Below are 15,876 nucleotides of genomic sequence, written 5' to 3' on the forward strand. Positions count from 1 at the left end.
CTAAGTGAAAGAGGACAATCTGGAACAGCTACATACTGTATAATTCCAACTATATGGTGTTCGGGGAAAGACAAAACTATGGAGAGAGTAAAGATGAGCTGGTTACGGTGGTTTGGGGGAGGGATGAATAGGTGGAACATTGGAGATTTTTTGGGCAGGGATATTATTTTATGAGATACTATAATGGTGGACACATCTGTCAAAATCCATAGAATGTACAACAAAGTGAGCTCTAATGTTAACTGTGGGCTTTAGTTAATAACAATGTACCAATACTGGCTCATGGGGCACCTGGCTGGTGTGATTCTTGATCTCTAGGTCCTGAGTTTGAAAACTCCGCATTTGGTGTAGAGATTTAAAAAATACATACTGGCTCTTCAACACTAACAAATGTACCACACTAACACAAGATGTTAATGATTGGAGAAAATGGGTGAGGGGAGAGGAGAGGGTGTATGGGAACTCTATACTGCTCAATTTTCCCATGAACCTAAAATGACTCTAAAATATATACAGTCTATAGGGGCACCTGAGGGGCTCAGTCAGTTAACATCCCAGACTTTTTATTTCAGCTCAGGTCATGATCTCAGGGTCATGAGATTGAGCTCTATGTTGGGCTCTGTGGCAGGCATGGAGTCTGCTTAAGATTCTCTCTCTCCCTCTGCCCCTCCAGTCCACCCCTGTGAGCGATCTCTCTCTCTTTAAAAAAAAAAAAAAATATATATATATATATATGTGTGTGTGTGTGTGTGTGTGTATACACACACACATATATATACACATCCACATATACACACACATATATGTATATGCATGTGTATCTATAAAATCTATTAATTTTTTAAATATAGGATTTGAGCTTTATGAAAAGGATTTTTTTTAAAGATTTTATTTATTTATTCGACAGAGAGAGATCGCAAGTAGGCAGAGAGGCAGGCAGAGAGAGGGAGGAGGAAGCAGGCTCCCTGCTGAGCACAGAGCCTGATGTGGGACTCGATCCCAGGACCCTGAGATCATGACCTGAGCCAAGGCAGCCGGCTTAACCCACTGAGCCACCCAGGCGCCCTAAAAAGGATTTTTAAAGATAAATCTGACCTACAAGGCTTAAATTTTATTCCAGATAAAAGATGAGCTATCTCCCCAATTAAAACAAACTTCTCTCTTAAGCCTTCTTAAAATGAATAATATACTTAGAAAAATAAGTCATATCATATACATCATGGTTTTCATGATGTAAATACTCAGAAAAGAACTGAACTTATCCATTAGCATCTCCATAAGAGCTTATGAAAAGGCTCAATTACTCATGAAATTATAACCCAACAATGTGAGGTGGTGGACATGATTTAGAGAAAGAATAAATACTTAGAATCACAGCTGTACAGAACCTGGCCTGAAGCACGAATTCACATTGGATGCCCCAGTCAATCACTCAGCCAAAAAGAACCCTGAGGCGGCCAAGATACAGTAACAATTCTATCAAATAGGTTGTTGTTCCCATTTTACAGATAAGGACTGAAATGTGAAGCAATCACAAAGATAATGGTACCACCAGAACACAAATTTAGAATCTTCAAATTCCCAGGCTAGTGGAGGCAAATGATCTGTCTTATCTCTGGTGTGCGATCTCTGACAAGCACATTCCTCTTCGAATTGGTTATATAAGCAATCATAAGAAGAAAGGAAAATCATAATTTTACGTACGGGGGCACCTGGGTGGCTCAGCCATTTAGCATCTGACTCCGGCTGGGTCATGATCCTAAGGTCCTGGGATGGAGCCCTGTATCTGGCTCCCTGCTCCTTGGCAAACCTGCTTCTCTCTCCCCCTCTGCTTCTGTTCCCTCTCTCACTGTCTGTCAAATAAATAAAATCTTTTTAAAAGAATGTACACCTAGGGGTGCCTGTGTGTCTCAATGGGTTGAGCCTCTGCCTTCAGCTCAGGTCATGATCCCAGGGTCCTGGGATAGAGCCCCACGTCAGGCTCTCTGCTCAGCAGGGAACCTGTTTCCCCCTCCTCCTCTACCTGCTTCTCTGCCTACTTGTGATCTGTCTCTGTCAAATAAATAAATAAAACCTTTTAAAAAAATGCACACTTAAAAAGAATTTTACATTCATTTATTACATGTAATAAATGAAAGTTAACTTTATTATGAAGACATGTCTGAAGGGTGCCTGGGTTGCTCAGTGGGTTAAACATCCAACTCTTGATTTCAGCTCAGGTCATAAACTCAGGGTCATGAGACTGAACCCCATGCAGGGCTCTGGAGTCCACTTGTCCCTCTCCCTCCCCTCTGCCTCTCTCCTCTCTCATACTCACTAAAACAATTAAGTAAATAAAATCTTTAAGAAATAGTATTAAAAGAGAGCCTGGGTGGCTCAGTGGGTTAAAGCCTCTGCCTTCAGCTCAGGTCATGGTCCGAGGACCCCTGGGATTGAGCCCCGCATGGGGCTCTCTGCTCAGCAGGGAGCCTGCTTCCTTCTCTTTCTTCCTGCCTCTCTGCCTACTTGTAGTCTCTGTCAAATAAATTAATTAAATCTTTAATTTTAAAAAATGAAATATTATTTTTAAAAAAGACGTCTGAAATAGACATGCCTGAAACTTATTATAAAGACATGTATGAAATTAATCAAAGCAGTCAGAAACTGTCTTAATACGTTTATGTATGGTCTACCAATATAGTAAGACTGAACATTAATCTGGTAAAGTCATGACTTTTTTTGATAGTCATAATCCACCCCTAATTAATATTAAAGTTCATAAATACTAAGAGGAGTAAACAGACGAAAAGGAAATACCCAGGGGCCCCGAGATCAAGAGCGATGTGCCCCTCTAACTGAGCCAACTAAGCACCTGAGCATGTGACTCTTGATCTTGGGGTTATGAGTTCAAGCCCCACATTGGGTATGGAGATTACTTAGGATTTTTTAATAAATAAATAAATAAATAAATAAATAGAAAGGAAGGCAGGGAGGGAGGGAGGATCTCCAAAGCTTTTTTCCTTAGTAAACTACATGCCTACCATTTACCTTTATCTCCAAAACAACAATGATTCTAAACCCTGTGGACATGACTCTGCTAATCTGAAGAAAGATTTTAAGACTTAACAGTTCTTCAGAGCAAAACGTCTCAAGCCGGGCGCCTGGGTGGCTCAGTGGGTTAAGCCGCTGCCTTCAGCTCAGGTCATGATCTCAGGGTCCTGGGATCGAGGCCCACATTGGGCTCTCTGCTCAGCAGGGAGCCTGCTTCCTCCTCTCTCTCTGCCTGCCTCTCTGCCTGCTTATGATCTCTCTCTGTCGAATAAATAAATAAAATCTTAAAAAAAAAAAAAAATGTCTCAAGCCAAGGACCACCTACATCAGAATACCTGACTGCTTGTTAAAACAACCCTAGATCTATTAAATCAGACTCTCTGGGTCAAAACAGTAGAATCTTCTTTTTCTTTTTGAAACAAGTGTCCTGGAGGTTCTTGTACTAAAATCTTTAGACCAACAGTTCTCAAACTTTTTGCTCTCAGGACCCCTTTATATCCTTAAAAATAAGAACCTCAAAGAACATTTGTTTATGAAGGTTCTATCTACCAATTATTTACTATATTAGAAATTAAAACAGAAATTTAAAAATATTAATTCATTGGGGTGCCTAGGTGGCTCAGTGGGTTGAAGCCTCTGCCTTCGGCTCAGGTCATGATCCCAGGGTCCTGGGATCGAGCCCCACATCGGGCTCTTTGCTCCGTGGGGAGCCTGCTTTCCCCTCTCTCTCTGCTTGCCTCTCTGCCTACTTGTGAGCTGTCAAATAAATAAATAAAATTTTTAAAAAATATTAATTTGCTTAAAAATAATAAACCTATTATATGATAACATGAATAACATTTCTATGAAAAGTAACTATAATTTCTAAAATTAGTGGAAAGAGTGACACTGTAAAAGTTTTAGAAATTTCTCTAATGTCTGGCTTAATAGAAGACATCTGGAGTCTCATATCTGCTTTTGCATTCAATCTGTTGCAGGATGTTGCTGTGATGAAGAAAACTTGATGTCACACTGGTTGGAAAAGGGAGGAGACTATCTTAATAGCCTTTACAGATAATTCTGGATATTCCATAACACCACATAACACCACACCAAAATTCACAAGTGGTCATTTCTTTTATTTTTTTTTTTAAAGATTTTATTTATTTGACAGACAGATATCACAAGTAGGCAGAGAGGCAGGCAGAGAGAGAGGAAGGGAAGCAGTCTCCGCACGGAGCAGAGAGCCCAATGCGGGGCTCAATGCAGGGCTCAATCCCAGGATCCTGGGAGCATGACCTGAGCCGAAGGCAGAGGCTTTTAACCCACTGGGCCCCCCAGGCGCCCCAACAAGTGGTCATTTCTTAAAGATCAGATGCAATGTGGATTGCATGCCACTGGATCTCAATTAACTTTTCATACTCAGCTGCAATGAGATCCACTAGTCTATCTGGCATTTTGAACAGAATGTTTTCCCAAGCATGATCTATTCATGTTGTGCATTAATCATCTGGAAAACACTATCTCAGAGACACGTAAACCTTCCACATGTCAATACATTTCATTATGAACTATCAAAAAATCACATCTGTTTTACCATAAAAAAATTCCACTCGTTAATATGGGAAAGCTGTCAAACTCACAATTTTTCTCCCAAGTTTTCTCAAATTCTAATTTTTACTCAAAAGTTTCAATTTTATCATTGGCAACAAATACTGCCAGCCAGTTGTTTTCTGGAAGAGACAGCTTCTCTTCTTTCATTTTTGAGAAAATGTCTACCAACATCCCAGCTGGTCTATCATTCTTTCACAGTAAAAACAGGATTTCAAGAAAAAAAAGGAGCTAGTTTGAGATTATAACTGAAAATGTTCCCACAAGAGATCTCCCCTGAGACAACCATCATACTTCCATGATGTTGCAGGGAAGAGCTCTTGTGGAACATTTCAGTTATCATCTCAAACTAGCTGCTTTTTTCCTGAAAACGTTGTTTTCTATCTTTAGATTCTGCAGTCTATGGCTATCATTAGGAGATTAAATAAATTATTAAAATTTTTAAGAAACACTTAAAAGAAAGAGGTGCCTGGCTAGCTTTGCCAGTAGAGCACATGACTCTTGATCTTGGGGTCATGAGTTTGAGCCCCACCTTTGGGGGGTAGATTATACTTAAAAAAGAAAAAATATATAAATATATTATAGCATCCATAGCCTAGAATACTGGGCAGATCTTAAAAAACACCAGACAGGGGTGCCTGGCTGGCTCAGTTGGAAGAATATATGACTCTTGATCTCACACTTATGAGTTTGAGACCCAGGTTGGCTGTAGAGATCACTTAAAAATACAATCTTAAAAACAAACACACACAAAAACATGAAACAAAACATATCTACATGGAGGGTTTACTAAGATAAACAAAGTGACAAAAAGTAAGATACAGTTATATGTATAATGTACTATATTCTTTGGCAAGGGAAAAAGAGAAAATAATATGTTTGCTGCATACAAATGAAATCACCCAGAGAAGAATAAAAACTAGGCGACTAGCTGTCCCTGAGAAAGAGAATTTGAAAGAAAATTTGAGAATCTGGAAGAAAACCTTCCACTTACTACTAAATTTTTGTACTGATTAAACTTTTTCTTTTTTTTGTTTTCCTAAAATATTACTTTTACGATAAAGAAAGCCAGAGTCTGGAACCGAAAAACAAAACTGATATTCTTGCAGCCAATCTGTGGTTAAGACTAGCTAGCATTTATCTTTCCTGGGGGAAAGGGGAAGTAGTTGAATCCACAGACTGTAGGGTGTGTGGGTTTTCTCTACCTGCCACCTCCAACCTCCTTCTCCCTTACTCGGAAGATATTCTCACTGGGTATATAAGAATGGTACTTTCATTGTAAAGCTTAGGGTAAACTAAGGCAGATCACACAGGGCACTTCTGACCCAGGACACCTTAGATATTCCTATAGAAAGATTTTAATTAATAAGCTTTATTTTAAGGGGTGCCTGGGTGGTTCAGTCATTAAACATCTATCTGCCTTTCGCTCAGGTCATGATCCGGGGATCCAGATTTTGGATCCAGATCCAAAATCCTCCCCAGATTTTGCTCCCTGCTTGGTGGGGAGCCTGCTACTCTCTGTCTCCCACTCCCTCTGCTTGCGTCCCTGCTCTTGCTCTCTCTGTCAAATAAATAAATAAAATCTTTTTTTAAAAATAAGCTTTACTTTTTAAAGCAGTTTTTAGGTTCAAAGCAAAATTGAGTGAAATTGAGCAGAAAGTACAGAGTTCCCATAAACCACCTCCCCAACCCCAACAGGCACAACCTCGCCCATTATCAATGTCTGGCACCACAGTGGAACATCGAGAAACAGGAATTTCAGATGGCTCCATGAACCCAATATTCTCCAACCATTATTAGGACCTTAAGGGTCCCCACGTGCTTCTCTGCAGTTACAGTCCACTCTTATGCGCATAAATGCAAAGGGACAATAACACATAGTATTAAGAACAAATACTGAGGGGCGCCTGGGTGGCCCAGTGGGTTACTCTGCCTTCAGCTCAGGTCATGATCCCAGGATCCTGGGACTGAGCCCATATCGGCTCTCTGCTCAGCAGGGAGCCTGCTTCCCCCCCCCACACACACCCTGCCACCTGCCTCTCGGCCTACTTGTACTCTCTCTCTCAGTCAAATAAATAAAATCTTTAAAAAGAAAAAAAAGAACAAATAATGATATTTGTGGGGCACCTGGTTGCTCAGTCGGTTGAGTCCCTGACTCCCGACTTTGGCTTGGGTCATGATCTTGCAGTCATGGGGTCAAGTCCTGCATGGGGCTCCATGCGGGCGAGGGGTCTGTCTGGGATTCTCTCTCTCCTTCTCCCTCTGCTATTCTCTCTCTCCCTTTCTCTTAAAAAAAACAAAAACAAAAACAACCCAAGAGATCCTAAACAGAATGCAGTATCAGTTCAGAAAAAAAAGGGGGGGGGTGCTAGGTTCCCTCTCTCTCCGTTGAGAGTCAGTTAAGTGTCTGACTCTTGGTTTTGGCTCAGGTCATGATCTCAGGTCTTGAGATGGAACCTCACCTAGGGCTCCGGAGTCTGCTTGTCCTTCTCCCTCTGCTCCTTCTCCTCACTCTCTCTCAAATAAATAAATTTTTTTTTTTTAAAGATTTTATTTATTTATTTGTCAGAGATAGAGCGCGAGCGAAAGCGAGCACAGGCAGACAGAGTGGAGGGCAGAGTCAGAGGGAGAAGCAGGCTCCCCGTGGAGCAAGGAGCCCGATGTGGGACTCGATCCCAGGACGCTGGGATCATGACCTGAGCCGAAGGCAGCTGCTTAACCAACTGAGCCACCCAGGCGTCCCTAAATATTTTTTTTAAAAAAAGATTTTATTTGGGGTGCCTGGGATGGCTCAGTCATTAAGCATCTGCCTTTGGTTCAGGTCATGATTCCAGTGTCCTGGGATCGAGTCCCACATCGGGCTCCCTGCTGCAAGGGAAGCCTGCTTCTCCCTCCCCTACTCCCCCTGCTTGTACTCCCCCATCACTGTCTCTCTCTCTCTCTCTCTCTCAAATAAATAAATAATTTTTTTCAAAAAATTTTTTTAAAGATTTTATTTATTTATTTGACACAGAGAGAGAAATCACAAGCAGGCAGAGCAGCAGGCAGAGAAAGCGGGGGGAAGCAGGCTCCCTGCTCAGCAGAGAGCCGGATGAGGGGCTCCATCTCAGGACCCTGAGATCATGACCTGAGCTGAAAGCAGAGGCTTAACCCAATGGGCTACCCAGACGCCCCTAAATAAATAAATAATTTTTAAAAAGAATATTGATACTTGGCTCCAGAACACTTTAATTATTCCACCTCCCCCTATGCATAAAAGTCACCAACTTAATTATGTTTGATTTTAGTTAATGTTTCAATAAATTGGCTTTCCCTAAACATACTGATAAAAAGAAGCCCAAATACCAAACTGATTAATCAGACAAAATGAGTCTAAGATTAAATATTTACCATATCTAAGCCACAAGTAGGAAAAAATAAATTCAAAGGCTATTTTAATGCTAACTCAATGCAACATTGCCCTCTGTTTGGTATAAGAGAGATAATTATACAGCTAACATCTGGGTTTGGGGGTTTTTGAGGATTACCCTGGTGGGGAGAGAAAGGGAGAACAAAGGAAGGTCTTACGTTTTTCATTCTGTCATAAAAACAGCATAGGCTAAATAGCAAAACAAAAGTACATTAGAAGAGATTCGAAAAACATGCATTTTAGGAAGCTTTCACCTAAGCAGATGCTCAAATTCAGACTCAAATCCTCCATTTCTCATAACCAGAATGAGTGGTCAGGCTACCGAAAACTAATAAAATCAATCAACAAAGCGGGAAAGCAGGTGGTTAACACCAGGCGGGGCAGGGTTTTCCTAAATTGAGCTCACCTTCGCTAATCTCAATCAGTTTTCAGAAATGGCTTTTACAAAAACTACCCAAACATCCCCCTAATAATCTGTACTCCTCCTCCACAACAGGGAAGCCATTTATCTACCAGAAGGTTTACTTTCTCTTTCAAGCTCCGCAGGCTTCCTCCTGCCCCACATACTTGCTAGAAGCAATGGGGCGGCCCTTCCTTCCTGGCTTCTTGGATCCCGAACTGGAGAGCTAGTGTGAGAAAACCTGTTTCACGGAGAAGCTGAGTGGTTCTTCTTAACCGCAAGACTATTTTGAATACAGATGCACTTTGCAAAGGAAAGTTACAGGACAAGAAAATAATGCTCTATTCCTCGGGTGAAAACATATGCACTTACACACACACACACACACACACACACGAAAGGACAAATCATCTCCTAGCCACAGACAGGTCATTCATTCCCCTTGGGAAGCACCACACCATCCCCCCCAAAACGGTATGCTGCCCCACCTTCAGAGCCCGACGCCTCTCCCCCTCAAACCTTCAACATCCTGTGTACTTCTGGTGTTAGGAACTCCAAGCGGCTATTCAAATTCCTAAGGGGTAATACATTTTTAATGTGTCGACTACTACTTAAAATAAATGGCCCATAATCAGAGCCTTTGGAAGATGTAGAGAGACCTGTCACAAGAGCATTCGTGTAAACAGGAATTTACGGGTTGCCTATTCCTTTTACGTGACAGCCTCCATCTCCTCCACCACAATGTAAATCCCCCTGGTCCCTATTCATTTAGTTTTTTCCTATTAGGTTAGAATCTCCCAATTACTCCTTCTTTCCTTTGGGTCATTAATGGCCCCCATGAATCATAACTTGCCTGACTTTGTAGGTGGATAGATACTGTAGTTTTTAATGATATTAATTATTAGCATTCAAATTTTAGCTATCTGCCAGGCACCAGACAAAGTACTTCATATGCATTATCTTGTGGGGTCCTTGGCTAGCTCAGCCCATAAGGCATGAGACCCTTGATCTAGGGGTGCTAAGTAGAAGCCCCATATTGGCCATAGAGCCTACTATAAACAAACAAACAGTGGCACCTGGGCAGCTCAGTTGGTTGGGTGGCTGCCTTCGGCTCAGGTCATGATCCCAGGGTCCTGGGATAGAGCCCCACATCAGGCAACTTGCTCAGAGCGGAGCCTTCTTCTCTCTCCCTCTGGCTGCTATTCCCCCCACCCCACCCCGGCTTGTGCTCGATAATCAAGCAAATAAATTCTTTAAGACAAACATACACAAATACATATATACACACATTATCTTGCTTAATCCTCACAACTTCCCAGCAACAAAGCCTGGTATCTGTATTTTATGGCTAGAGAAACTGAAGCCAGGAAGTTAAAGCACTGACCTTGCAAGGTCTAAGAGGTGCTGGATTCGGGAATAAAGCCCAAGAAGTCTGACCTCACAGTCCATTCTTTTACTTCCCATAGCAGCTTTGGCTCATGAGACCCTCAAACACATGGCCCAAGCATTTCGATAGTACAATGTTACATTAGGAATGCTCAAAATGAGTTCCTTGTCCAATGGAGTTATAAAGCAAGCCAAAGGTCAGGCAAAAGTTCAGTGATTAAAAGAGTCATTTATTGGGGCACCTGGGTGGCTTAGTGGGTTAAGCCTCTGCCTTCGGCTCAGGTCATGATCCCAGGGTCCTGGGACGGAGCCCCACATCGGGCTCTCTGCTCTGCAGGGAGCCTGCTTCCTCCTCTCTCTCTGCCTGCCTCTCTGCCTACTTGTGATCTCTGTCAGATAAATAAAGAAAAAATCTTTAAAAAAAAAAAAGTCATTTATTCTTATGGGTGGGGGTAGCAGAAAGAAAACCCAGATAATCCAAACCTTATCGTATTTTGGGGGGTAGATTTGCCTTCCTTATTGTTTTTTTATTAGGCTATTAGAAAGAAATTTGCTATAATTATGTCCAAGTTAGGGCACCTGGGTGGTTCAGTGGGTTAAGCCTCTGCCTTCAGCTCGGGTCATGATCCCAGGGTTCCAGGATCGAGGCCAGCATTGGGCTCTCTGCTCAGCGGGGAGCCTGCTCACCGCTCCCTCCCCACCTTCCTCTCTGCCTACTTGTGGTCTCTGTCAAATAAATAAATAAAATCTTAAAAAAAAAAAAGTCCAAGTTAAACTGGTAAGTAGAAAAAGGTACAAAAAATCTGGAGATACACACACCATTAACCATTAATACAAGTATTAACAGGATATATATTATATATATCCACACATACATATATATATAAAATACATAGAGCTTATAGTTCTACAAATTTAAATATTTTGTAACAGCATATATTTCTTTTGTAAGCAGGACCAAACAACTTAGTTTTGATAACATGTGAACCCAATAAGGAACAGAAAAGAAGGGGGAAGAGCCACAGCTCAGCAGCTTCCTTTCCCCTCAGTTCAGTCCTCCTAAATTAAGAACTTACACTTGCAGCTCCCTGGACACACTCTGCTGTTTTAAGCCTCTGCACATTCATGTTCCCTGGCCTTGAATGCAACGTTCACCACTCAACTTTATCAGGAGAACTCCTATTCAAACCTACAAAACATAGGTGTTCCGACCTGATAAAGACCCTTTTCATAGGTGTTCTGACCTGATAAAGACCCTTGGTCATAAGCCTTTTTCTTACCCCTAAAGAAAATGAATCTCTTTTCTGGGACAATTAGTAAGAACTTACATTTATGGAGTTCTTACTGTGTGCCAGGCATTATGCTAAGCATTTTACCTGTATTTTCTCAATGCATCTTCAACAGTTTCAGGAGATAGGCCCTGTTACCCTCTACTTTTACAGATAAGAAACTGAGACTCAGGTTCTGAGGAGGAAGCAGCTGATCCAGGATCTGATCCCAGACTTGTCTGACTCCAGAGCATCAGATGTGAACCTCTTATCCTGTCACCTCCCCTGCCCTGTTTCCTTACTAAAACAACACACACCCTCGTCTGCATCACGCCTCTGATCCCTGAAAATAGGAAGCATATTTCATTACCCTTAGATACCACCAACCACAGTAATTGGCTCTCAGTATAAAATGTCTGCCAATAATTAATTAATTAAAACAAAATGAAATGAAATAAAATGTTTGCCGGCCTGATCTAAGAGTTCTGACAATCCTCACATAATGAGAACTGAGCAGAATAGAAATTCATTCTTCCACATGCTGCTCCTTTTAAGAACTAGAGACATTTCAAACAACTGACCACCAAAGTACCATCTGGCCATCCGGACTAAAGTACACCACAGTAAGCAGAGGTTCTGAGGGACAAACATGTAACTGGGATATTAATCCTTTTCACTGTGACTGACAAAGTCTGAAAAGGCTGGGCAAAGTCATCCTGCTGTATCTCACCAAGGTTGCTCTAGGAACCAGGACTTCAAGATCTGGGGACACCCTTCAGTGCTCTTTTGGTGGTTTTTATGAATGACCCAAAAGTTCCAGTAGAATTGTTTAAATATGGAAGACATAAAATATAAGTGGCCATTTACAGCCAACCAAAAATCCTAAAAGACACTTCTGCACTTAAACACACAGATCTGTTAAGTCAGAACACCTCTCTGGGTGCTGGCCCAATTTATAAGCTCAGCCCCAAGGACAATTCCCCTAGGGAAGATGCCATGTGCACTGATCTACTTTGTACAAATTAACCAATGCTAGGCACGTGCCCAACACACAGGAGGCACTTACTCCACAATTAAACACCAATACTTGGCCTCCTACATCTTTGAAAGGACAAAACCTGAAATTCCATGGTCTGGCCTCAAGACCTCTTATGAGTAGACACTCCTCCCCTACTTACCTTCCTAATCTACCAGGATTTTATTCCTACTGTACCACCATACCTCCTTACCCCCAATTCTTCACACCTATCAAATTCCAGCTATTATTTGGGACTCAGATCAAATCTCTCCTTTGGCAAGACGACTTCCTAGACCATTCCAGACCTTATAACCTCTTCTTCCTCTGAAGACCTATAGCACTTAGTGCAACACTGTCCAAAAGAACTTTCCAGGACAATGAAAATGTTCTATAGCTATGATACTTTTTTTTAAGATTTTATTTATTTATTTCACAGACAAATCACAAGTAGGCAGAGAGGCAGGCAGAGAGAGAGGGGGAAGCAGGCTTCCTGCCAAGCAGAGGGCCCGATGTGGGACTCTATCCCAGGACCCTGGGATTATGACCTGAGCCAAAGGCAGAGCCTTTAACCCACTGAGCCACCCAGGTGCACCAGCTATGATACTTTTAACATGTAACAGCTACCTCATTGAATGATGGCACAGATTTAAGGTCTCAGCACCTCTTTAAGGACATGTTGTTCTACAGTGATAATGCATTTATCAAGCCCCTCAGTGGACTGCAAGTCCTGTGAACAAAGCCTCTGATTTTTCATGGCAACTTTCACAAAGTCACAAAAGGCAAATATGTGTTGATCTATACACCACCTCTGGGGAATCCATAAGGTAAAAAAGATGCTGGACTCAGCATCTGGAATGCTCACTACCTCGGCCCCATCTCCCATTGGAAAGTTAAAGAGAACCAGAGCCAGGAAGGAGAAAGCAACTTTCTAGAGACACGAATGATCACCGATCAAGCCACAAAGCACTCTGGATTAAACTGCAATTTTTTCTCCCTCTCCATTAGCAAATAGCTAAATTCTGACAAGTTACACTAACTAAAAAGTTTGTGACTTCCCAAGTTAGACACAGCAGATGAAAAAATAACCTAAGCATACCCTGTTTCTACTTATTTTTGCACCTGTACTGGCTATCTCCCTTGGAGTCTTAACAGCCTAATGGTGGTATTTCACTGTCCAGAGAGATTTTACAATTTCAGTGACACTTTTCCCAGCAGGGTCCGGAATCACTGTAAATCAAGACCTAATACTTAACATAGACAAACAAAATAACACAAAATATACCAAAAATAGGAGTTCCACCACTGTGACATTCTGCTGCCTTGGGCAAGCGCCTTGTTTCTTTGGCCTCAGTTTTCTCATCTATAAAATGGGGATAATGTCATGTGAACTATCTACCCTTTGTAGGGCAAGTCATAGCTGTGGATATTTCTAAACAGTTATTCTTGCCAAAAGTACTATATACAGAAAGAAAAGATCCGTGAATTTGCTAGTGGTTCTCCGTGGTGGATATGCTAACGAATATACAGACTTTAAGATCAAACCTCTAATATCTAATTTTTTCCCCTGGTATTCCAGACTTCTTTTCTCCATCTCACTATGCAAATATCTGAGCAAAAATTCTGCTAGTATGCCAGTTTGGCACATGTAACAAGGAAACAAATGTGTTGATTCAAGGAACACAGACATATTTAATATAGAACAGAAATTTGGCTGAATCGAGTCATAACAGTCCAAATCCACATATGAAAGACTGAGATGATTTATAGTTCTGATTTATTCCAACCAATGCTTTATCAGCAAAGCCAGCCAAAAAGTTACAAACCATACACAGAATATAACCTGTAGATGCACACATGATAAAAACCAGCAGATACACATTATGCACATTTTTATTTAAAAAAAAAGTGTGTGCCAATACCAGACACAAAGATGTGCACTAAATATGGAAAAAGCAAGTTGGATGACGGTGTGAATTTTGCTAACTTAAGCCCAACCACACCCCCCAATCACAGGTAAAGTTTGCACACATGGCTTTGCCAAGGCCAGCCTGTCTTTGTTTCCTTCTGCGTTTACCCAAGATCTTGGCTCTAAGACAGAAAACTCCCACTCTCGATTGGTTCATTCTGTCCTATGCAATTAAGCAACACCACAATCCAGTAAACGCAAGGGCTCAATTATTTATCTTCTGGCCAAGTTTACCAGGTGTTTATAAAAGAACAATGTCAAGGAAGAAAGAGGTTTATTTCTCTCTAGAACTGGCTTGATAGAGGTTTTATTTTGCTTTGTTTTTAGAAGGGGAGGAGAGAAGCAAGGTTTAATGTATGGGGGGAAAAAAGACGGGAGGGAATTTAAAAAAGAGTCCAAGACTGTCAATTTCCCTACAGGAAACTTGATTCTTATGCAATAATCCTAGCCACAACCAACCAGCCTGTGGGGCTGCAGGGGGGAGACACCTATTCCTACCTCTAGAGGGGCACAGCTGGCTCCTAAAGGAAAGAGAACAGGGCAAGGCCGAGGAATTGGCTCAGCCGGGAACTGGCCGCCGGGGAGAGGGGAGAAAGCTCTTTCCAACACCCCCACGCCCCTGCCCGTGATCTCTGCCTGCGTGACAGTTGCTCCTGTTGCCGGAACGTCCCCAGAGCCTCGGGGAGCAGGAAGTCGGGGGGCTGTCCCTCACTCCTACCACCCCCACCCTGGGTGCTTTCGCCCCACTGTCCTCCCCCTTGAGCCCGTTTTCTCTCTTCTTCGGCGTCTGCCCTTTCTCCGAAGAACGAAACTTCCTTCCAGCGCCCCGTCCCTTCAGAGGCCCGCTCCTGTCATTCCGGGAGTTGTCCCTTCAGTTCAACCCTGGCGTCTCCACGTATTCGCCACTACCCCCCCGCCCCACTGAAGTTTCCATCCACAACTCCCCCAAACACCGCAGAGGCTCCCGGCCCCTCCCGCGACCCCCCGGGATCCCCAGGCCTGGGGGCCGTCAGGGAAGGCGGCCCCACCCTTCACCCCCTTCACCTGTTTCTCGGGCTCAGGCCCGATAGACCGGGGCTGCGCTTGCGCCGGGGTGCGGGCGGCGGGTCTCCCTCAGGCCGCAGGGCCTCTCCTGGCAGACGCGGAGAGAGAACGCAGAGCAGGGGTGCTCGTCAAGGATCCGGTTCGGGCTCGCTCGCTCCGCGGCGACGTCGGAACCCCAGACTCCCCCCTCCCCGTCTACGCCGCGGCAGCTCCGGAAACCGCTGAATTACAGCCCCTCCAGCCAATCCCCGCCCAGCCCCAACTTGGCAGGGACACGCCGCTTCTGCATAATTCATGAGACGGCCAGTTTTCGCGGCCGCCAAGAGGCACTGGTGCGTGTACTGTACACCCGAAGCCCCACCCACCGGCCAATGAGGAGAGCCTCTGGGGAAAGGGCGGGGACAACAGTAGGCTGGGAACGCCCCTGTGCTGGCTGTTCTGAGCACTAAGTATCTCTCCCTCCGCCACAGCAGAGGAGGAGCCGCGGCCTTGGGCACAGAAACCCGGGGGGAGGGAGGGAAGATGACCGGAATGTCCTGCTGAAAACTCAGCTGAGTTCCTGGCAATGCGTGACGTCAGGACACTTTAAATGCCCCTGATGCGGCTCTCTTCAGCCTGCTCTCCCTTTTCCCAGCTTTTGGCACCACGTGGGGTCGAGGTTGCAGGCCACTTACCACGTGGGAATCAACCAGTTAGACAGTCCCCAGGTATCGCCAGATCCTCAGGGGCCCAGCGCCAGAATTGGGTTTTTGGGGACAGCAAAAG

The 15,876-nt window shown here is 43.4% G+C and overlaps 1 protein-coding gene across 4 annotated transcripts in view; it reads right to left on the minus strand.

Moving 5' to 3' along the window:
* STAT3 (signal transducer and activator of transcription 3) overlaps positions 1 to 15,345 on the minus strand; it is a 72,202-nt gene extending 56,857 nt beyond the window's left edge. For 3 of the 4 annotated variants that reach the window (XM_004772692.3, XM_004772690.3, XM_004772691.3), the window contains exon 1: positions 15,112 to 15,345. The gene's annotated coding sequence lies outside the window, so the exon portion shown is untranslated. The remainder of the gene's footprint in view (positions 1 to 15,111) is intronic. The other variant, XM_045080708.1, reaches the window with a different exon arrangement.
* Positions 15,346 to 15,876: the final 531 nt, after the last annotated feature.

This window comes from Mustela putorius, unplaced genomic scaffold, assembly GCF_011764305.1.
Source record: "Mustela putorius furo isolate JIRA1106 unplaced genomic scaffold, ASM1176430v1.1 tig00000487_pilon_pilon_pilon, whole genome shotgun sequence".
NCBI lineage: Eukaryota > Metazoa > Chordata > Mammalia > Carnivora > Mustelidae > Mustela > Mustela putorius.